Source organism: Ovis aries, chromosome X, assembly GCF_016772045.2.
Source record: "Ovis aries strain OAR_USU_Benz2616 breed Rambouillet chromosome X, ARS-UI_Ramb_v3.0, whole genome shotgun sequence".
NCBI classification, from domain to species: Eukaryota; Metazoa; Chordata; class Mammalia; order Artiodactyla; family Bovidae; genus Ovis; species Ovis aries.
The window spans coordinates 138109416-138132870 of record NC_056080.1 but is presented as its reverse complement, the minus strand read 5'-3'; the positions used below and the strand labels follow the sequence as shown (position 1 = coordinate 138132870).

At 36.8% G+C, this 23455-nt stretch overlaps 1 protein-coding gene across 7 annotated transcripts in view; it reads left to right on the top strand.

Annotated features, from left to right (window-relative positions):
* DIAPH2 (diaphanous related formin 2) overlaps positions 1-23455 on the top strand; it is a 1000797-nt gene that overhangs the window by 373574 nt on the left and 603768 nt on the right. The window lies entirely within an intron of this gene.

Genomic DNA, 23455 nt, shown 5'->3' with positions numbered 1-23455 from the left:
TACTGGAGTGGATTGCCATTTCCTTCTCCAGGGGATCTTCCCAACCCAGGAATCGAACACAGGTCTCCCGCATTGAAGGCAGACGCTTTAACCTCTGAGCCACCAGGGAAGATCTAGCTTAAAATCCCAGTTTAAAATCTGACCTCAGTCTACTAGCTTAAAATCTGATCTCAAGTGAGTCAGCTTGTCTGAACATATTTTCTCCAATATAAAGTAGAAAGAATAACAGTACTAAGTTTTGGTATTAAAAATAACCCTAAAACTAGTTTTAGGGTTATTTTTAAGGGCAATGAGAAACTGTGAAAATGGTTCTCCTGTAAAACACTATATTCACCTCCACCCCACCAGTTGTTTGAGTCACTCAGTCATGACCAACTCTTTGTGAGTCCATGGATTACAGCCCGCCAGGCTCCTCTGTCCATGGTATTCTCTAGGCAAGAATACTGGACTGGGTAGTCATTCCCTTCTCCATGGGATCTTCATGACCCAGAGAATGAACCCAGGTCTCCTGCATTGCAGTCAGATTATTTACCATCTGAGGCACAAGGGGAGCCCAAAATGCTACCTACATGTTCATTTATATTATTTCCACTGTTGACAGGGTGTGCCGTTGTCCATCTCCAACACCTTTGTTGGAATATAGTGCAATACTGTTTTCTTTTGAGGTAGAATAGGAAAGGTTCGAAAAGTTGACTTTTATGAGTTTTGGTAGAAGAAAACCTCTATTTTCTAGGCAGATATCTGTACAGATTTGTAAATTTTTTTTAATGCAAAATTGTTTACATTAAGTTAGCTTTTTCTCTGAAAATATCATTCTTCTGACTGTGAAAATGCAATTCGTCTTGTTAAGTGATTTTATGCTAAGATTAATGTTTGTTTGATTTGGAAAAATCATTGGGAAATTTAGAAACAATCATATAAATAAAAAATCAAATTTATCTGGAATTCTGACATCTCAAGATAATGATTTTTGACTTTTATATAACATTCTCAAAATATGCCTTTTCAAACAGATACATATTCCTTAAAATGTTACACATGTGTATGTGTAATATAAGGATGTGTTAGCTTTTTGGTGATGACAATTTCATTCATATTTGGATGCTATTTGATATATTTTTTGTTATTATAAAATTTGAGTTTCTGATTCACACTTAGTAGTAGTTTGAAATTACCCATGATACTGTGTTGCCATTGGGAATGATGCAAATTTTATTTTCCAATTTTAATTGCTTTATGTTAGATACTAGATTTGCTGTTTTACTTTTATTAAAATTGTATTGACATACAGTTGATTTACAGTGTTGTATTAATTTCTGCTATACTGCAAAGTGACTTATTTATACATACATATTTTTTCTTTCATGGGACTTCCCTGGTAGCTCAGACAGTAAAGCCTCTGCCTGGGTTTGATCCCTGGGTTGGGAAGATCCCCTGGAGAAGGGAATGGCTACCCACTCCAGTATTGTTGCCTGGAGAATTCTTTTTCATATCCTTTTCCATTATGATTAACCACAAGATATTGAACATAGTCCTCTGTGCTATTTTTCTTGTTCTTTCCTTGTTTCTAATATTTTCCTTTCATTTAATTTTATTGCAAATTTCACAGCTGTTGTATCTTTGTGTATATCTGTTCATTGATTCAGATTATTCTAAAGGCTATAACAGCCAACACATATCTAGTGCTTCTTATATGCCTGATATTGTTCTAGGTGTTTTACACATAGTGACTCATTTAATTTTCACAGTTACCCAATGAAAGCTGATAATATATTCATTTCATGAATGGGAAAAGTGAAACACAGATTAATTCAATTAATCAAGGTCTCACAGCTATTAAGTAGAGCTGAAGTGTGAACACAGGCAGTCTGGCCCCATAGCTCATACTCTTAATTTCTTCATTATACTACTGCTCCTCTTCATTTCTAGAACACTTTATCAACTGAAAAGATTTAACAAAGCAGGCATTTCACTTTCTATTTTCTATTGATATTACATAACAAACATACTTACGCACATTATAAACTCAATAATATTAAATAGTTTTTAAACTCAATAATAAGTGACATATTGGAAGCAGATTCAGATTCATGCCTATAGAATCAAGAATGTAGTCATTCAGAGAAAAGGTTATACTTTGTTGGTAAAGGTAAGATGTTTAGAGTCAGTATTTTGTTTGCAATGTACTTTTGACTCGAGTAAAATGACAGTTTAAACTCTTTTTCTTTGCAGTGACACGACACATAAAACATTTTCCACGAAAGCATATAATAGGTGAAAAGTGAAAGTGAAAGTTGCTCAGTCACGTCCGACTCTTTGCACCCCATGGACTATACAGTCCATGGAATTCTCCAGGCCAGAATATTGGAGTAGCTAGCCTATCCCTTCTCCAGGGGATCTTCCTGACCCAGGAATCAAATCAGGGACTCCTGCATGGCAGGCCATTTCTAACCAACCGAGCTATGAGGGAAGCCCTTATAATAGGTAAAAGGTGACAAATCTACTCCAGTTTTACCAAAATCAGATTTCAGGTGGAATGGATATCAGTCAGTTTTTTTGTTCTGTTGCTCAGTCGTGTCCGACTCTTTGTGGCCCGTGGACTGCAGTACTCCAGGCTGCCCTGTCCTTCGCTGTCTCTCAGACTTGCTCAAACTCATGTCCACTGAGTTGATGATGCCAGCCAGCCATCTCATCTTCTGCTGCCCCCTTCTCCTCCTGCCTTCAATCTTTTCCAGCATAAGGATCTTTTCCAATGAGTCAGCTCTTTGCATCAGGTGGCCAAAGTATTAGAGCTCCAGCATTAGTCCTTCCAATGAATATTCACGGTTGATTTCCTTTAGGATTGACTGGTTTGATCTCTCAGCTCTCCAAGGGACTCTCAAGAGTCTTCTCCAACACCACAGTTCAAAGCATCAATTCATCTGTGCTCAGCTTTCTTTATAGTCCAAGTCCCACATCCATACATGACCACTGGAAAAACCATTCCTTTAACTGGATGGACCTTTGTTGGCAAAGTGATATCTCTGTTTTTTAATATGCTGTCTAGGTTTGTCATAGCTTTTCTTCCAAGGAGCAAGCATCCTTTCAAGGCTGCAGTCACCATCTTCAGTGATTTTGGAGCCCAAGTATATAAAGTCTGTCACTGTTTTCATTGTTTCCCATCTATTTGCCATGAAATGATGCAACTGGATGCCCTGATCTTAGTTTTTTGAATGTTGAGTTTTAAGTCAGCTTTTTCAGTCTTCTCTTTCACCTTCATCAAGAGGCTCTTTAGTTTCTCTTTGCTTTCCGCCATAAGGCTGGTGTCAGCCTTATGTCATATCTGAATTTATTGATATTTTTCCCGGCAATCTTGATTCCAGCTTGTGTCATCCAGCCTGACATTTTGCATGATGTACTCTGCATATAAATGAAATAAGCAGGGAGACAATACACAGCCTTGACTTACCCCTTTCCCAATTTTGAACCAGTCCATTGAACCATTTTGAACCAGTCCATTTTGAACCATTCCATGTCTGGTTCTACCTGTTGCTCCTTGACCTGCATATAGGTTACTCAGGAGGCAGGTAAGGTAGTCTGGTATTCCCATCTCTTTCAGAATTTTCCACAGTTTGTTGTGATCCACACATAGAAAAAAAATGTTTCTATTTTGTACATAAATTTTACTACAAATCTATATTGCCTTTGTAATATTTCCTTTAATGTTATCAGTTAATGTTTCCAAACTCTTTGAAATTCAGAGATTTGTAGGATCCCTGAGTATCTGTGAAACTTTCAAAGGAACACCCAGTAGTAGTATTCATATCTGTGCACGGTGGTGGTTTAGTTGCTAAGTTGTGTCCGACTCTTGGGACCCCGTGGACTGTAGCCTGCCAGGCTCCTCTGCCCATGGGATTCTCCAGGCAAGAATACTGGAGTGGGTTGCCATTTCCTCCTCCAGGGGATCTTCCCAACCCAGGAATCAAACCCCGGGTCTCCTGCATTGCAGGCAGATCCCTTACCGACTGAGCTATAAGGGAAGCTTATTGCAGAACTAGTGTCTTTGAAAGAGGTGTTTGTTTAGGTTGTTCAGACACCAGAGAAAGGTATGCTTTGGTCTGTTTAGACTAGGGAGGCATGAATAGCTCTTTGTTAACCATTTTCATTCCTCCACCTAAATGAAGACCTATCCTCTCTTCATCAACCCTGTTAGTGCTTGAGGGGTTATGTTCAAAAATAAATTTGCCAGAATTTTGTTTTAGTAGTAGGGTTTAATAGTTGCAATTTTGTTTCCATTTATTTTTCCTGAGTCTGATCTGCTGAGATGAGGTAAGAAAACAAAGCAACTAGGCAGGATGAAAGCTGGTTTATCATTCTCTGCATAAGAGCTGATTATTCCTTGATATCTGGCTCAATTATTTCTCTAGGTGGGAATGATCTAATCCACTAAAAATAGGCCTGCTCATCTATTCTGACCACTGCTTTAAAATGCTCCTGTTGATTAGACACAATTCCCTATGTTTTTTTTTTTTTTTTTAATATCGAAGATTGGATGTGGTACTCCCTCTGAGAAAGCTGGCATCTGGGTATCTCAGGGACATTTGCTTGTGGTAACAACAGTTTTGATATTCCATCATGTTAGATTTTATGTGCTATTAACAGATTGAGCTCTAGACTTCAGATTACCTACTCAGAGGTCGATTAAGAATACAGTAATCTCTAAACCAGTATTCCATCTTCAACAGTCGAGAAATCCTGTGGCAATTTTTATAGGTGATAAACAGTCTTACAAACCATTTCAGTCAATTTTTTCCTAAGTCTCAGGTGAAGGAGGTTTTTCTCCATTGTGAAAAATGAAGGCAGGAACTAGCCTTTTCTCTTGACTGAATGTTTGATAGGATCCAACAGAGACTTAGGTGCCAGTGCCATGCACAGTATTACTTCTTAATACTTCAGACAGAGTCATGGTTCATGATAGACTGTGCTCTTGCCTGACAATTTCATATGTTAACTGGGGTACATTTATTTAAGTGCACGTTTGATACAGGTCATGGAGACATTGTGATACCCAACTAGGGATAGAGGGAATAAAAGCATTTGAGAATTGTTGTAATCCAAACTTGAAAATGGAAACTTTAAAAAACATATGGTGACAATGTATTTTTTTATTGCATCCTCAAAAGTTGAAGATTCTTCTTATGGGGACTAATATGGTAATGTAAATAGGAAAATATCATTTATAATACATGTCTAGCTGCCGTTTGGTTAGGGAATACGAAGTAACCAATGTAGTAAGTGCTCAGTAAATATATTGCAAGTGATGGTTGAATGGATTAATATAAAATCATTTTTAAGAAGGATTCATATTAAAAGCATCATGGAACTTAAAACATGAATTTACTTTTATAGTATATCTGGGTTATATTAATATCATGATGTGCTTTCCTTACCAAATCTAACTTAATCAGGATCTCTGGGAGTTTCATTCCTGGAAATGATATTTATAAATGAGAGGCCAGGGGAATTTTCATAGTTCCTCAGGTGGCTCTCTTCATCTTTTAGTTCTATATTTAGGTTAAGAACTGTTACTCTTCCTTCTTCCTGTCCTCTAAAGTGAAAGTGAAGTCGCTCAGTTGAGCCCGACTCTTTGCAACTCCATGGACTGTAGCCCACCAGGCTCCTCCGTCCATGAGATTCTCCAGGCAAGAACACTGGAGCGGGTTGCCATTTTCTTCTCCAGGGGATCTTCCCCACCCAGGGATTGAACCCCGGTCTCCTGCATTGGAGGCAGATACTTTACCAACTGAGCCACCAGGGAAGCCCTTCTTGTCCTCTAACTGCTTAGAAATACATTTTCACTCAGATTATCAGATCTCCTCTTAAAATTTCTGGTTATTCTCGGATCATAAGCAACATAGCTTTGTTTTCTCACACGTAGAGCATTGGTTTTTAACAACATGTTGCCCAGCCTTTCTTTACAATGCTTCTGTGTCCTTTGCATGTCTTGTGTGGAGATTTTCTAAATATCACTTAGAGTGTTGATAATGCTTCTAGAAAGTATATTAGTATTCTAGCATTTTTTTAGGCCACAATTATATTCATATTTCTTCTCATTTTCAAAGTAGCGTTGCTATTTTATCCAGTATTTTATTGTGGACTCACTTGGTACTAAGGGCTTTTAGAAGTACCCAAACAACTGGATAAGAAAACCTATTGATACAATCTAGGTGGAAACCTAAGTCTCCTCTGTTCCTTTATTCATCGTAATGTTTTTTAACAAAATTGCCTGGGACAGCGAAGGTGTGGAGATACAAACACTTATGCAAATTATGTGCACAAGTAAATTAGAAATAACATAGCCTTTAGTGCAGATTGTTGAATTATTATGAGTCATAATATCGCTTTACATTTTTACAAGCTGCAAATCTAATTCTTCCTCTTGTCAAGTAAGTAAAGTGTATGCAACTGTTACTTTTTAATGTAATAGATTAGTCTAAAATATGACGTGTGATAGAGAAAGTGCTATAAAGATATTTCTTGCCAATACTTAATTGTATTAAAGCTGTAAGCATCAATGATCAAAAGATTATTTGCAATAAAGGTCTTATATTAAGACATTCATCAAGTAATGAAATATAACCCCATTGTCAAATTCTATGTGATGTGTATGCCTTATAATAATGCTTGTAGTAATGCTACTAAAAAAAGACAACCATTCCAAACTGACCGTAAGAATGACACATGTGGCTATTGTACAAGAAATTCACAGAGGAGGCCTCCCAGGGATTATTTGCATGTTCCTTTTGTGTAAAGCTTTGTCTGGAAAGTCACTGTGCAAACAGGAGTGGTTCCATAGCACCTGCTTCTGTTGTGGGAGAGTGAGTATTTTATTTAGAGAGCATCAGTAGCCATTTCATTCATCACTACATAATGGACCTACATAAAGAGGAGCGTTCCAGTGACGCCAGAAGACACTAGCACTTACCAAAACCAGGAGCACTTGTCAACACCCACTCTGCCTACATTTCTTTTTTATTTTTTATGAAATTAGATGCAGGTCTTTATTTTGAGGGGGGAAAATGTGACTGATGGAAGAACAAGAACGGAGAAAGTTTTAGCTGCAGTTTTGAATTTCAAAAGCTGTATTATGTCAAAATCTGGGCAATGTTATATAAAAGCTTGGACTTTGCATAAATATTACTTTAATCTTCTTAAGGTATTAGAAAATTAATTGCATTATAGAAGCAATGATGGCTGGAGAAGGCAATGGCACCCCACTCCAGTACTCTTGCCTGGAAAATCCCATGGACAGAGGACCCTGGGCTGCAGTCCATGGGGTCGCGAAGAGTCAGACACAACTGAGCGACTTCCCTTTCACTTTTCACTTTCATGCCTTGGAGAAGGAAATGGCAACCCACTCCAGTGTTCTTGCCTGGAGAATCCCAGGGACGGGGGAGCCTGGTGGGCTGCCATCTATGCAGTCACACAGAGTCAGACGCGACGGAAGTGACTTAGCAGCAGCAGCAGCAATGATGGCAAAACATTCCGTAGAATATCTTTGAAAAATATTCATGGAATTGTTTTCAGTGTGCTTATTGTTCTAGCATCTAAATGATATGTTTTGTGTTCCTTGTATGGCTAATCACCTTCATTAATGAGGTCCACATTCAGTGTCTGTTGTGCGTCCCTGCAATTTCCTTGACTCCTGGCAGTGAAATGCCCATGACTGCTGTTCTATTAAAACTACCCTCTCTCTGGCTTCTAGCTATTACCTCCCAACCTTTCCTGTTAGCTATTTCTTATCATTCTGTACCTTTATATTACGCTTCACAGGATCTTCTCAATATATGCTCTCTCTTCTTTTTGATTTTTAAAACAAACCGGCTGCCTTAGTACATTTACAGCGTGTGCAGTCATCGCCGCAGTCTGATTTTAGGATATTTTCATCATTAGGAAAAAAAATAGTCCTTTAGCAGCCTCTCCTAATTTCCTATCCTTAATCTTCTACCCATTATAAGCACTGATCTGAACTTTCCTATTCTGGACATTTTTTAAAAAATAGAATTATATAACTTGTGGCCTTTTGTGTCTGACTTCTTTCACTTAGCGTATATTTTCAAGATACATCCTTATCATATTAGTACTTCATTCCTTTTTATGACAATAGAATTCCATTGTATGATATACCTAATTATTTATTCATCAGGTGATAGACATTGGATAAAACAATGGTTGTTTCCACCTTGTCACTATTGTGAATAATGCTGCTATTGATAATCATGTACAAGTATTTGATTGAATGCCTGTTTTCAATTTTGGGGAGTCTATATTCAGAATGGTAATTACTGGGCTATGTGGGGATTCTTTGTTTAATATTTTGAGTAACTGCCAAACTCTTTTTCAAAGTAGCTGTACTATTTCACATTCCAGTCAATAATATAGGAGCATTCCAATTTCTCCATATCCTCTCCAACATTTGTTATTATTTGTCTTTTAATTGTAGCAATCCTAAAGGGTATGAGGTGCTATACTTTTATAGTTTTGATTTGCACTTCCCAGTGGCTAGTGATGTTGAACAGCTTTTCATGTGTTTATTAGCTATTTATATACCTTCTGAAAAAATATTTATTCAGATCCTTTGCCCATTTTTAGTTGGGTTATTTGTGTTTTCATGGTTGAATTTTTAAAAGTATCTTCTGTGGATTGTCAATTTTCCTGGTAGAGTCTTTTGAAACAGAAGTTTTAAACTTTGATTAAGCCTGTTTTATTTACTTCCTTTGATTGTGCTTTTGATGTCATGCAGAAGAAACTATTATGTAATCTAAGGTCACAAAGACATGCACTTGTTTCCTTCTAAGAGGAAACTGTAGGTAACTGCATTTTTTTACATATAGAGATCCAGTTATTCCAACACAATTTGTTGCGACTATTCCTTTCTGTTAGTTTCTTGGTACCCTTATCTAAAATCAATTGACCATAAATATAAGGAGTTATTTCTGGACCACCAGTTCAATTCCACTGACTTATATCTTTATGTCAATACTACACTGTGTTGATTACTATAGCTTTGTAGTAAGTTTTTAATTGGTATGTGTCTGTCTAATTCCTCCTTTTTTTTTTCCCTTTTTTAATGCATATCTTATCCTTCCGCATTCTCACAATGATCAGGTTTTCTGCCCACCAGTGTGTGCTGACTATTTTATGTGGCTTCTTCTTAACCTTATCCACTGGCCCCATCGCACCAAACACCTACCTCTATCATAGCTTTGATGGTTTTCTATAATCTTATATTCTTTATTTAGAAAAATATTCACAAATCCTTCCTACAGAACATAATTATGTTCTATGCACTGAGGGATAGAAAGATGGAGAAGTGAAACAAACTTAATTCAATACAGAGTTTGAACACCTTTGGATTGACCAGTTAATATAACTCAGGCTTAAAGTGAGTCAAAGAGGAGGTGGAAGGAATGGAGAGAAGTTTTTGAGAAATTCTTTAAAGACAGAGTTAACAAGATTATTACTAATAAACAACAAATTGCATACTTGAGAGAGAACCTAAAGACAAGTCAAGTTTTGCTATATATCAGCAAAAATCATAGTTTCCACCATTTCCCCCTTTTCTCCCACCAATCAGATGGTGATGTGATTATAATATATCCACCAATCTGAGAGCAATATAAAATATCATTTTAATTGAAAGTACTAAAGCATGAGGCAAATATTTTTAATGGTTTGTTATAGTTATTTGTAATTTAATGTTATAGTGTTATGCCTTCCATACCAATAAGGTATATATTATCACTGGCAACAAGGGAAAATATGCAAATCATAGGAATAAAGAGCTCATTTTCACAGTTAGTTTTATTTCAGAATGGCTTTGGTGTTTCTCCTCAAGTTTTCTTTCTTGGTTCAGTTCAGAGGTGTTGCTTCTTCTCCCTTTTAAACATCCATTGTAACTTGTTCTCCCAAAGCCCTCTGCTTAAATATCCTTTGCAGTATTTCTCACCTCTAGTGTATGAGCTGGAATCATGCTATGTAGGGGTACATGCATTCTGGAGCCCCACAGGAGACCTATTTCATAAGTGGTTTTTACCAGAATGCTAAATGATACAATTTCAAGGAATCACCTTATTATGATACTTTCATTAGAACCTAAAGGAGAGAAGAAAGCCAAAAGTCTGAAAACACTATACGGAAAGTTAGATAAATTATGATAAAAAAAAACTCATAACTCAATAAGCCTTATAATGTATTCCCATCTTTTTTTCTCAGCATCGTTTCTTATGGGTGTTGCCTACCTGTATCCAGTCTTGTTAATAGCAGTTTAACTGCAAATGCTAGTTCTGCCTTTTGGTTTTCTTCAGTCAATACACATTTATTGTCTCCTTTTTTCTAGGCACTGTGCTGAATGCTAGGGAGATAGAAATAATACTCTGTGTCCACAAGTAATTCAAGTTTAGTGGGGACATTATACAGTCAAATAGATCATCATTATGTTGCTGTTCAGTCACTAAGTCATGTCTGACTCTTTGCAACCACATGGACTGCATCATGCCAGGGTTCCCTGTCCTTCACCATCTCCTGGAGTTTGCTCAGATTCATGTCCATTGAGGTGGTGATGCTGTCTTAACTATCTCTCCTCTGCCATCCCCTTGTCCTTTTGCCTTCAATCTTTCCCAGCATCAGGGTGTTTTCCAATGAGTTGGCTCTTTGTATCAGGTGGCGAAAGTATTAGAACTTCAGCTTCAGTACCAGTCTTTCCAATGAATATTCATAGTTGATTTCCTTATGATTGACTGGTTTGATCCTAGAAGTTCAGGAGACTCTAAAGAGTCTTCTCTGGCAGCACATTCAAAGGCATCAAACATTATCATAACAGGTGACACATACCAGACAGGAAATAAGTAGGGTACTAGAGTACTGGAGGACCACTGAATTCAGATGAAGGAAATTAAGCAAGAATTCACGGTGAATATTGATGCCAGGTCTGAGTTTCAAAATCTTAATAAGAATTCAGTTCAGTTCAGTTGCTCAGTCGTGTCCGACTCTTTGCGACCCCATGAATCACAGCACGCTAGGCCTCCCTGTCCATCACCAACTCCTGGAGTTCACTCAAACTCATGTCCATCGAGTCAGTGATGCCATCCAACCATCTCATCCTCTGTTGTCCCCTTCTCCTCCTGCCCCCAATCCCTCCCAGCATCAGGGCATTTTCCAATGAGTCAGTTCTTCGCATGAGGTGGCCAAAGTATTGGAGTTTCAGCTTCAGCATCAGTCCTTCCAATGAACACCCAGGACTGATCTCCTTTAGGATGGACTGGTTGGACCTCCTTGCAGTCCAAAGGACTCTCAAGAGTCTTCTCCAACACCACAGTTCAAAAGCATCAATTCTTCGGTGCTCAGCCTTCTTCACAGTCCAACTCTCACATCCAAACATGATCACTGGAAAAACCATAGCCTTGACTAGACGGGCCTTTGTTTTGAATATGGTATCTAGGTTGGTCATAATTTTCCTTCCAAGGAGTAAGTGTCTTTTAATTTCATGGCTGCAATCACCATCTGCAGTGATTTGGGAGCCCCCAAAAGTAAAGTCTGACACTGTTTCCACTGTTACCCCATCTATTTCCCATGAAGTGATGGGACCGGATGCCATGATCTTTGTTTTCTGAATGTTGAGCTTTAAGCCCACTTTTTCACTCCCCTCTTTCACTTTCATCAAGAGGCTTTTTATTTCCTCTTCACTTTCTGCCATAAGGGTGGCGTCATCTGCATATCTGAGGTTGTTGATATTTCTCCTGGCAACTTGATTCCAGCTTGTGCTTCTTCCAGCCCAGCGTTTCTCATGATGTAGTCAATGGAAAAAAGAGATTGCAATAGGAGGGAATTCTAGACAAAGTGGAAGTACAAATTGAAGCCTCTGTTAAGGTATGAGAAGTTATAGTGTCTTCAGGAAACTGCAAGTTGTTCCGTACAGTGAGTGGGTAGTATAAATCTTGGGAAAGTGGTAAGAACTAAGTATATAGAAGCAAGAAGGGATCATGTCATTAATGGCCTGTTTTGTAGTATTTAGTTTTTTTTTTTTTTTTTTCAAAAAGGTAACAAGGAATAGGAATTTTAAGCCGAGAATTGACAGTTTCACATTAAAACATTAGATCACTCTCAATTATGGTATGAGAGATGATCGGGATATGGTTGGAGGTATGGATGGCAACCCACTCCAGCGTTCTTGCCTGGAGAATCCCAGGGATGGGGGAACCTGGTGGGCTGCCGTCTATGGGGTCGCACAGAGTCAGACATGACTGAAGCGACTTAGCAGCAGCAGCACAGAGGGGACATTTGGATTTGAGGAGGAGTGACTGGTCTGGAGCTTATTGAAATAGAAATCTAAGCAAGACACTGTACACATCCAAATGAAAGTATTGGGGATAAAGGCTGGTACAAATTCTGTAGATGTAGAAAGTATAAAATTTAATTCCTAAAACATGATAATGGCTGTTATAGTAGCCAATTTACTAAATTATAGTTCTGTTTCATAAGGTTATCCCTGTCATCTTGATTGAAATTTTAAGTGATGGTTGGGCAACTTAGTGCCCAAATTGTTGAACTATTGTCAGTTTTATGACACTTGATAGCTAATAGTAGGTATTACATGTAGGATTTTTACCAGTCTGTTTCTTTAATTTTTAAGCTCTTGGGGCCTGGTGTGGCATTTCTCCTACTCTTGTCCTCTTTTATCTCCTATTTTATTCCACTTTCAAAAGCACTCAAGTTCACAAATTTTAGTGTAAAAAAAGATTTTGGAAACAATTATCCCAATTACACAAAGACTTGTATAATGTTTCCTAGAACATCTTATTAAGACTATATTATAAAAACTTTATTTGCACCCTTTAAATTTCGCCTAATGGGATGGAACTGCTTTCTTTAAGAGAGTCTGGCTTGTATGACTACTTTGGCTATTGTATGTTTTTCTCAAATATTTCAGTCCACCTGTTTTTGGTCAAAATAAGTATATTTTCCCTTGGTGGCAACTCTGTTGTGATGATTGATTGTATATCTCACACAACCATTTAGTGAACGGCTTCTCTGTTGGAAAGGCTGCAATACCATGTAATGAGACACCATGGGGCTCTTAGGGAACACATGTAAACCATTGTATGGTATTCTCCCCAAAGGTTCTGTATTCTGAAAGTCTCAAATCTGTTGCCCCTATCCACAAAGGCTTTTCTTCTTTTTCTACTATAAAAATTCATTTCTAGTAGGCTATTAATATTTTTGTTGACTATTTGATCTTCATATATAGGTAGGTTTGCATAGATGCCTCTCTAGGTCAGATACCCATTCTGTGTCAAGAAATGAATATGTGAGATTTTTTTAGGAGTCAAATCAGAAAATAGTGAAAGCCAATTGGGAATGTTAAATATTAATATTTAGAATCTTCACATTCAAAATGTGCTTATTTTCCAAAGTAAGATAATAGCATTGGAGAGCAGAAAGATTACAGATCTAATAAACTGAGTCAGTTACATTTAGTGTGCTAGTAAATGTCTTTTTGAAAGGTCATCTCCATTAATTCCTCTGTGGCTGTCCTTGAGGTTTTTCTCCTCTCTTTCTTTCTTTTTTTTTCTTTTAAAATGATCACCTGTGTACCATAACTTACTTTTAACTAAATAGAGAACTCTGAATTATTTAAAGCATCTGTATTTAAGCAAAATAAAGTAATAGAGAATATCTTAATATAGCAACATAAGTAAACACATACTTTCTTCAAAGATTTTTGAAAGAGAAAAGCTGGAAATCAAAAGTCACTGTCACAAGGATTAGCAAATTCCCTCAGGGTCAGATATTCTGCAATATGTAAGAGTAGTTTTTTAAAGATTTGATTGTTCAAGGTAACTTGTCAAACACTTAAAAAACATATAAATGTTGCATAAATCCATATCTTGATGATTATGAAGTTAGTAATAGGTATTAAACACAAGGGCCCCTAAAAGGAAATATACTTAGATTCAAAGAGCCAAAGTGATTTAACTTGCTTGTTTCATGACAACTCCTTATATTTATATATAAGTTGTAATTAGCATGAGGACATCTGTTCTACTACCCGAACTCTCTCTCAGGTGGGAATGTCTTAAGTCAACTTCTTAAAACTTTCTATTGAAGGTTATTGATAATTTAGCAGGGATTTTGAATTTAAATTATATATATATCTGTAAAATTATTAATTTCATTTCTTTTTATGCAGTAAGCATATTTTTAGTGTATATGTTTCTTAGATTGTGATACATTTTGTGATTTGAATTTAAAGGCAAATACTTTTATTACTGCTAGAAATAAAAAATAAAAGGGTACAGATATTGCCAGATAGCATTTGGTCAGAATTGTTTGTATTTAGAAATTAGACTTTTAAAAGTCAATGAAAAAAAGGAATATAGTTATTCTAATAAGCATTGCAGTCTACTTGTATTATTGACATGTAGATAATTAACAGTTTCAAATATATCGAGTAGAAACACATACATAATGTAGACTGGTGTTTAAAAGAATCTGTATTGCATATACAGCACAGATCTTTTTTTTTTTTTTAATGTTGTTAGCCTAAGGTTTCAAATAATAGGAAAGTAAAAATCAATGTGGAATTGCCATGTCTGCAAAATATCTTGCCTTGGGATTGTAGAGAACTGATAATTCTGAAAGAGAAGTCAAAAACTTCATCCTCCAGCAGTGTTCTTTCATAACGTACAACTACAAAAAAGATAAAAATCAAACTACCGCCATGTAACGATTTAAAAATTAATCCATACTTGAGACCCCTGCACCACTGTGTTATTTTAACATAACCTCCTTCTGTCACCTCTAAAGAACTGGATTTAGAACATTATAGTTCAGGCGAATATATTGCCATTGTAACTACTGAATACTGTATGCTACCTAATTTTTAAAAAGTGTATGTATGTTTGGGTGTGTGGCCTGGATAACCAGTAGTCTAGGAAAAGTCTCTGTGTAATAGTGAGCCTGGTATTTTTCTAGACATTGTTGGTCTCAGAGGTCCCCATTAAAAAGAATAAGGATTGCTACTTCTCCAGCCTTGTCAGATACCTGGCATATTACCTGCATGCACAATGGAGGCATTGAAGGTAGCCTACCTTTGTGATAACCTTTGTGATAACCGTGTTTGTGCACTTAGAGAACATATCAGATGCCGTATGCATTATTTCTACAACACTACCAGAGAGCACTGCTTGTAAGATTTTGTAAGAAATACACAAGAGGAAGGAATCCTAGTTCTTGGATTCTGCACTGTAACCCAGTGATGCAGTGCTCAAATGAACTGTAGCAGATTTAATGAGCAATCTAGGACAGAGACACATGTACTAGACACACCAGGGAAAGAGATTACGTGTACAGGGGCTAATTAGCATGAAATATGAATGCATTCTTATAAGTAGTCTTGATGTATGGGACTCCTTCATTATTGGGAATGATTTTTACACCAAGTTAATGAAGAGAAATTCAAGAGTTATGCTGTATAAATAATTTTAAAATAGTATTTTAACTTTTGACTTTGCATAGTCTCAATTTCTGGAGCAAAAAAAAAAAAAAAAAAGAATTGCAGACCATAAAGTGGTATGATCAAATGAAATAGACCTATTTCCTTCAAAGTCTCCAATACACAAGGTGGGAAAGAGTAGCTATCCTTCATAGAACCAATTAATTAGTAGTCTGATAGAGATGCACTAGATATTATCACTTTGATATTTTAAATAAGGTAATCTGGGCATATTATATTCCAGAAAATATGCCTCTACCTAGAAGGTTGAACATCTTGGATTCAGTTCTTTGGGGGCGCTAAGATGTCATTAGCAAAGAAGTCATCAATTTTGAGAGGCGATTTAAGAGAGAGAATGGAATTAACTTGTTTTGAGGTTGTTTATCGTGCTCATGGGAAGGGGAACCAAAAAAGTGGTAAGAGGAACAATATTCCAAAACAGATACGACTCCAGTGGACAAAAGTAGAAGAGAATGATACACATATGAAAAGATATTTCATTCAATTTAAGCAGTATTTTTATTCTTAATTTAAGTTTGTAATTTAGCATAAGAGCACTGAGGATTTAAAACTACTTTTGATGACTGTTAAAGCCTCTAAGGAATTATTTTCATCACTCCCACCCCCTTCAAAAAAGTTTAACATGAGATTGCTCAGTTAAATATATGGCTATATTTTATGTAAAATATACAATGTTGATATTTTATATCTGACCTCAATAACATTTTTCATATGCTGTTTACAAACATTTTAGAAACATCTACAGGACAACTTTCTTGATGAAAAGTCAATATTTTTTAGATGTGAAATCAGAAGAAAAACAGCTAAACTAATCTGTCCATTTATTTTATAGATATCTTCTAAGAAACAGATTATTTGTATATAGGATCATGTGCCATTTAACAGAAAACAGGCTTTCTTTTTCTGCTAAATGGGCTTCCCTGGTGGCTCAGTTGCTACAGAGTCTGCCTGCAGTGCGGGAGACCTGGTTCAATCCCAGGGTTGGGAAGATCCCCAGGAGGAGGAAATGGCAAGCCCGTCCATTATTCTTGCCTAGAGAATTCCATGGACAGAGAAGCCTGCTGGGCATCTCTGGTGTCACGAAGAGTTGGACCCAACTAAGTGACTCTGTTTCTACCATGTTCAATGGTCTCATGTTTGCCCATGATAATAATTCACATTTTTATATGTACTCATTGGGTATAACTGGAACAGGTTGTTAGTAAAGTTGGTGATAAAATAGGAAGACTCACAAATTTAGAAATTATCATAATTCTGTCTTTTACAGCTTTGAACAAGTGAAAAAGCATGTGTTTTTTTTTTTTTTCATTTTTTCACTTAACCATCAGGACACTTTTGAGGAGAGAGTTGACTGACAAAAAGTGGGTCACGTGTCAGAGTAATACTTTGTATGACTGTTCTTTATTCCATAGGAACATACTTAACATTAGGGATATCAACTTAGGGAAGTGCAGTAGATACGTGACAGTCATCAAAATAGTAGGAGATACTTGCTGAGTGTTGAACATCTACATTGTGCTACATCATGCCCTTCCCTGGTGACTCAGTGGTAAATAATCCACTGGCAGTGCAAGAGATGTGGGTTTGAGTCCTGGGTTGAGAAGATGGCTGGATAAGCAAATAGCTACGCACTCCAGTATTCTTCCCTAGAGAATGCCATGGACAGAGGAGCCTGCAGGCTATAATCCATGAGGTTGCAAGAGACAAAAGGGACTTAGAGACAACACCCCCACCACCACCACATGATGTGCTAGATGAATTTATCAAAGACTATTCATTTAATGCTAGCAGATCCCTTGTGAGTTAGAGGAACTATTTTTTAATCTCAAAATTATAGTGGAAGAAACAGAAATTTATAGTTAAGCATTTTGCTTGAAGTCACAAAGTTTTTAAATGTAGATCCAAAGTTCAACTATTGAATCCATTTCAATCGAATTATATAATTAAACATTGAGATAAATAAAATTTGTCTTGAACTAACTTTTTGATTTAATTGGGGCATAGATGGCCTCCTTCCATCTTTTGTGTACTGTACTCCAGTATTGCTAATAGAAAAGCCAGGCATGTATATATTCCCTTCTACTTGACATATGTTTTCCTCTTGCACATGCTTGTAATTTGGCCTATTTGTCTTGACACTATAGTTGATACAAGATAGTGTCTCTTTCCCACAAGGTAACACTTGGGGACTGTTGTCATATATACTATCATGCCTGTTTCTGGTATGTGAGATCATATATGCCATTTACAAAGTATCAGTTCAGTTCCTTAGTCATGTCCCACTCTTTGGGACCCATGTACTGCAGCACACCAGGCTTCCTGGTCCATCACCAACACTCGGAGCCTACTAAAACTCATGTCTATCACGTGGGTGATGCCATCCAACCATCTCATCCTCTGTCGTCTCCTTCTGCTCCTGCCGTCAATCTTTCTCAGCATCAGGGTCTTTTCCAGTGAGTCAGTTCTTCCTATCAGGTGGCCAAAGTATTAGAGTTTCAACTTCAGCATCAGTTCTTCCAATGAATATTCAGGACTGATTTCCTGTAGGATTGACATGTTGAATTTCCTTGCAGTCCAAGGGACTCTCAAGAGTCTTCTCTAACACCAAAGTTCAAAACCATCAATTCTTTGGCACTAAGCTTTCTTTATAGTCCAACTCACATCCATACATGATTACTGGAAAAACAATAGCTTTGACTAGACAGACCTTTGTTAGTAAAGGAATGTCTCTGCTTTTTATTAAGATGTCTAGATTGATCATAGCTTTTCTTCCAAGGAGCAAGCGTCTTTTAATTTCATGATTGCAATCACCATGTACCGTGATTTTGGAGCCCCATAAAATAAAGTCTGTCACTGTTTCCATTGTTTCCCTATGTATTTGCCATGAAGTGATGGGACCAGATGCCATGATCTTAGTTTTCTGAATGCTGAGTTTTAAGCCAACTTTTTCACTCTCCTCTTTCACTTTCATCAAGAGGCTCTTTAGTTCTTCTTCACTTTCTGCCGTAAGGGTGGTGTCTTCTGCATTTCTGAAGTTATTGATATTTCTCCTGGCAGTCTTGATTCCAGCTTGTGCTTCATCCAGCCTGGCATTTCTCATGATGTACTCTGCATATAAGTTAAATAGCAGTGTGACAGTATACAGCCTTGATGTACTCCTTTCCCAATTTGGAACCAGTCTGTTGTCCCATGTCCAGTTCTAGCTGTTGTTTCTTGACTGGCATACAGATATCTCAGGAGGCAAGTCTGGTGGTCTGGTATTCCCATCTCTTTAAGCATTTTCCACAGTTTGTTTTGATCCACACAGTGAAAAGCTTTGGTGTAGTCAATAAAGCAGAAGTAGATGTTTTTCTGGAACTCTCTTGCTTTTTTTGATGATCCAGTGGATATTGGCCATTTGATCTCTGGTTCCTCTGCCTTTTCTAGATTCAGCTTGAACATCTGAAAGTTCACAGTTCACATACTGTTGAAGCCTGTCTTGGAGAATTTTGAGCATTACTTTGCTAGTGTGTGTGATGAGTGCAATTGTGCGGTAGTTTGAACCTTCTTTTTCATTGCCTTTCTTGGGGATTGAAATGAAAACTGACCTTTTCCAGTCTTGTGACCACTCCTGAGTTTTCAGATTTCCTGGCATATTGAGGGCAGCACTTTCAGAGCATCATCTTTTACGATTTGAAACAGCTCAACTGGAATTCCATCATCTCCACTTGCTTTGTTCGTAGTGATGCTTCCTAAGGCCCACTTGACTTCACATTCCAGGATGTCTGGCTCTAGGTGAGTGATCACACCATCGTGATCATCTGGGTCATGAAGCTCTTTTTGTACAGTTCTTCTGTGTATTCTTGCCACCTCTTCTTAATATCTTCTGCTTCTGTTAGATCGATATCATTTCTGTTCTTTATTGTGCTCATCTTTGCATGAAATGTTCCCTTGGTAACTCTAATTTTCTTGAAGAGATCTCTAGTCTTTGCCAACCTGTTGTTTTACTCTATTCATTTTCACTGATCACTGAGAAGAGAGTTAAAGAAAAATCTCTTGAATTTGTATTACCTAATTCTTTTTTTTTTGTATTACCTAATTCTTATAGCCACGCCTACCACTTTGATACATATTCTTTCAGTGTTAGTTTCTCATTATTCTTTTTCTTTCAATCTGTGTTTGTATCTTAAAAAGAAATATTATATTATTTTTAACGTATATTTTATTATTTTTAATATATATTTTTAATGCTTTTTGCACCCAATATCTTTTGGGAATATAAACTAATAGTTTTGCAGAGAAACAGTTTTAATGAGCTTTTTATGTATTGCTAAATTGTTTCTATAAAGGCTGCTCAAATTAACATTCCTACCAGCTGTAAATGAGTGCCAATCATTTAGAATCATCACCAACAATGAATATCATAATCAAGAAATAATTTGCCATTGATGAATGAAAAACTCTCGTTGTTTTTGTTTTATTTGTTTATGAATTATGTTTAGTAGTTTTAATTCATGTTGACCAGGACTTCCCTGGAAGGCCAGTAGTTAAGACTTCACCTTCCAGTGTAGAGGGTTTGGGTTCGATCCCTCATCAGACCGCTAAGGTCCCATGTGCCTCTTGGCCAAAAAATGAAAACGTGAAACTGAAATAGTAACAAATTGTATAAAGACTTTAATAATGGTCTACATAAAAAAAATCTTAAAAATTATATATTGACCATTTGTGTTTCTTCGTCCATTATTTGTACATATATTTTTATTCAATTTTATATTATTGAGATAGTATTTTTCTTATTTATGGATCTTATTGAATGTTTAGATTAACCCTTTGTTACCTTTGTCACCATTTGTAGTTTTTTTTTCCGCCACAGTTTTCATTTTCATTTTAATTTTTCATTGCAGTTTTTTAGAAAGTTTTTTTGTTTGTCTTTGTGGAAAATTGTTTGAACCATTCAAACCAGAATTTCTCTTTTCGATAGAAAAGCTTTACTTTAGTTACTACAGGGACACAGAGGAGAATATAATAATTGCATTATACAATCAAGAGAAATTATACAAGTAGTGCTATTCATTATCCCTGGCTTCCATTCAAATGGAGCTAAGCTTCGTTGTTTTCATATTCCCCTTCCTGAGTCTCCATCTGTAATAGTCTTTTGGCAGGATTTCAGTCCACTTATATCTTTTCTATTTGTACTTGGTGCTGAGAATTCCTCTCCTGCTCTCTGGGAGGAGTTCCCTGTCACTGTGCACACAGTGGCTTGGAAGTCTTATAATGGTGGACCAATATACACATTCAAGTAGACTTTCAAATTTCCCAAGACTCAAGTGGGTCATATCTATGTTATGAAACCAAAGCATATTCAACTGAAAGCAACCTTAAAGATCAAGGTCTGAAAACCTTGCCCTGCAAATGAATCAAACCCAGAGACAGTGGTTCTGGTTTCTTTCCCAGACACATAGTTTCCTGGAAAGTGGTGAACTTTGCTTGAGTCCCTGACAGCCATGTTACGTTGTAGAGACTTTGTTGTTGTTGATGTCAGTACAGATGTACTTTGTCCTCATTATATATGGGAATATAGTTATTTTCTTGATCGAATAAAAGTTAGTCTACTATAGTACACGGTTCTTTCTTGTCAAAAACTATGAGACTTGGCAAGTAACGTAACCATTTGAGGTTTTTTTCCTTGAATGTGGTGTCTGTGGTGGTGTTCTGTCTATGGAACTATTATGAAAAGCATTCATTAAACACATTTATGTGCTTGTTAATATAGGGAGATAAAAGAAATTGTTTTTCACAGTTTACATGACTTAATAAACATATCTCAGTCACTGTGAGCACTACTTAACTCACAGGTCTCACAGTAGTTCGGGCTAGTCATCATTTCCCAGCTTGGGATATGGTGGGCTAGAAATATGTTCGGCCCTCAGATAAAATATGTTATTCCCTTCTCACCTACCAGGACTCTAGCTCACATCATCAGATGTCAGGGCTTTTGAGCAAGCCTGCCTCTGGGTGGTTTAACTTTTCCAGCGATTTGAGACTTGTGATTGCATTGAATATAGTTGAATTTCATGTTTATCTCAACTTTTTTAGTCTGTATTTGGGTTGTTTTGAAGGGTTTTCATTTTAATATGTAGATTGACATTTTTATACATGTTGCTAGAGGTGCTTTTGGAGTGCTACATTATCAAAATCAAAATAATAAATAATACATATGGTATTCATTGTTTATTTCTTGGTAGTCTTTCTTTTGATGACTGCAACTTTTCATGGGAAGTGTTAGTGACACATCTTTTTTTTCTGTTTTTAAAATAATAGTAATAGTAATACTAGAAATTAGCTTTCAGATCCATCTGGCATTTTTTAATTTGAACATGAACTGGCATTTTTTTGAAATATACTTTCTTTTTGAAGTGGTTTTAGGTTTACAGAAAATTTGAGCAGAAAGTTATGCCCCTTCCCTACCCCCACAGGCTTTTCCTTATCATTAATGTACATTGGTCATAATTGGTGAACCACTTTAGTGAAGTGAGGTTGCTCAGTTGTGTCTAACTCTTTGCGACCCTGTGGACTGTAGCCCACCAGGCTCTGCTGTCCATGAGGCTCCGCTGTCCATGGGATTCTCCAGGCAAGAATACTGGAGTGGGTTGCCATTTCTTTCTACAGGGGATCTTCCTGACCCAGGGGTTGAACCAGGGTCACCCTCATTCCAGGCAGACGCTTTAACCTCTGAGCCACCAGGGAAGCCCAAATACTGACTATTTATTGAGTGCTAAATAAATAAAAGTTATTTATTGAGTGTTAAGACACTGACAGATTCTACAGGAGGTCACCAATCTATGCCACCCAATGATGAAATGAGGTAATGTATGAGAAAAGGCTTTAAAAGGGAAAACTCTTTGCTGACTAAGAAATGTAATAATTGATTACTGATTTCAGATTTCTACTTGTGAAGTGCTTCCCTAGGTTCAAACAGGTGTAGCATGTTCCAATTATGTTTCAGACATTTGTTTGCAAGGAAATGGCACATGAGTTTTAACTGGTGGTTGTTCTGGGTGTTTTTCTGTTTGTGATGGACATTTCTTCATGTCTTCTTTATTAGAATTTAGTAGAGACATTAGAAAAAGCATTATTTTTCCTTGAAACTGATTATTTCTTGCTTCTTGGGAAGTGTAAGTTAATGGGAAATTTTGACTTTGTATAACAAATTTCCCCTTAGTGAGGAAAGAATTATAATATTTATATTCCCTGAGCAGGTCAACAAGGAATGGGTGGACTATTTCTGTTGGTGGAACACATTCCAAATAAATAAATATATTTTGGCATAAATGAAGAATATGCATGTAGACTTATTTGAGTTAATTTATCTTTTTTTTTAGTTCTGTAACATTTTTTCCTCTTTAGTTGTAAGATTATACATTGACTAGCTGGCCATGGTGCTTCCAGGCTAGGTATTTTAGCATAATGTATCATAAATTCTTACATAATCTGTTATCTATTGCTCTTGCAGAGGTTAGTCATTATTGCTCTAGCAAGAAGTTGTTGTGTGTGTGTGTGTTTTGTTTTTTTTTTTTTCGGTCATGTGGGGTTTTAGTTGCAGCACATGGGATCTTTATTTGCAGTATGTGGGATCTAGTTCCCTGAGCAGGGATTGAACCCAGGCTCCCTTCACTGGGAGCTCAGAGTCTCAGCCACTGGACCACAGGGATGTCCCACAAGAGTTTAATTGAGAGCATATAATTGGAAGTCAGGAAATCTGAATTTTAATCTTACCTGTTATGGAACCAAGAGCAAATGTTTTAGCTTCTCTAAATCTCAATTTCTTCAGAGTCATGATAATAATACCTTTCTCATATAGTTGTTCAGTTCAGTTCAGTTCAGTTGCTCAGTCATGTCCAACTCTTTGCAGCCTCATGAACT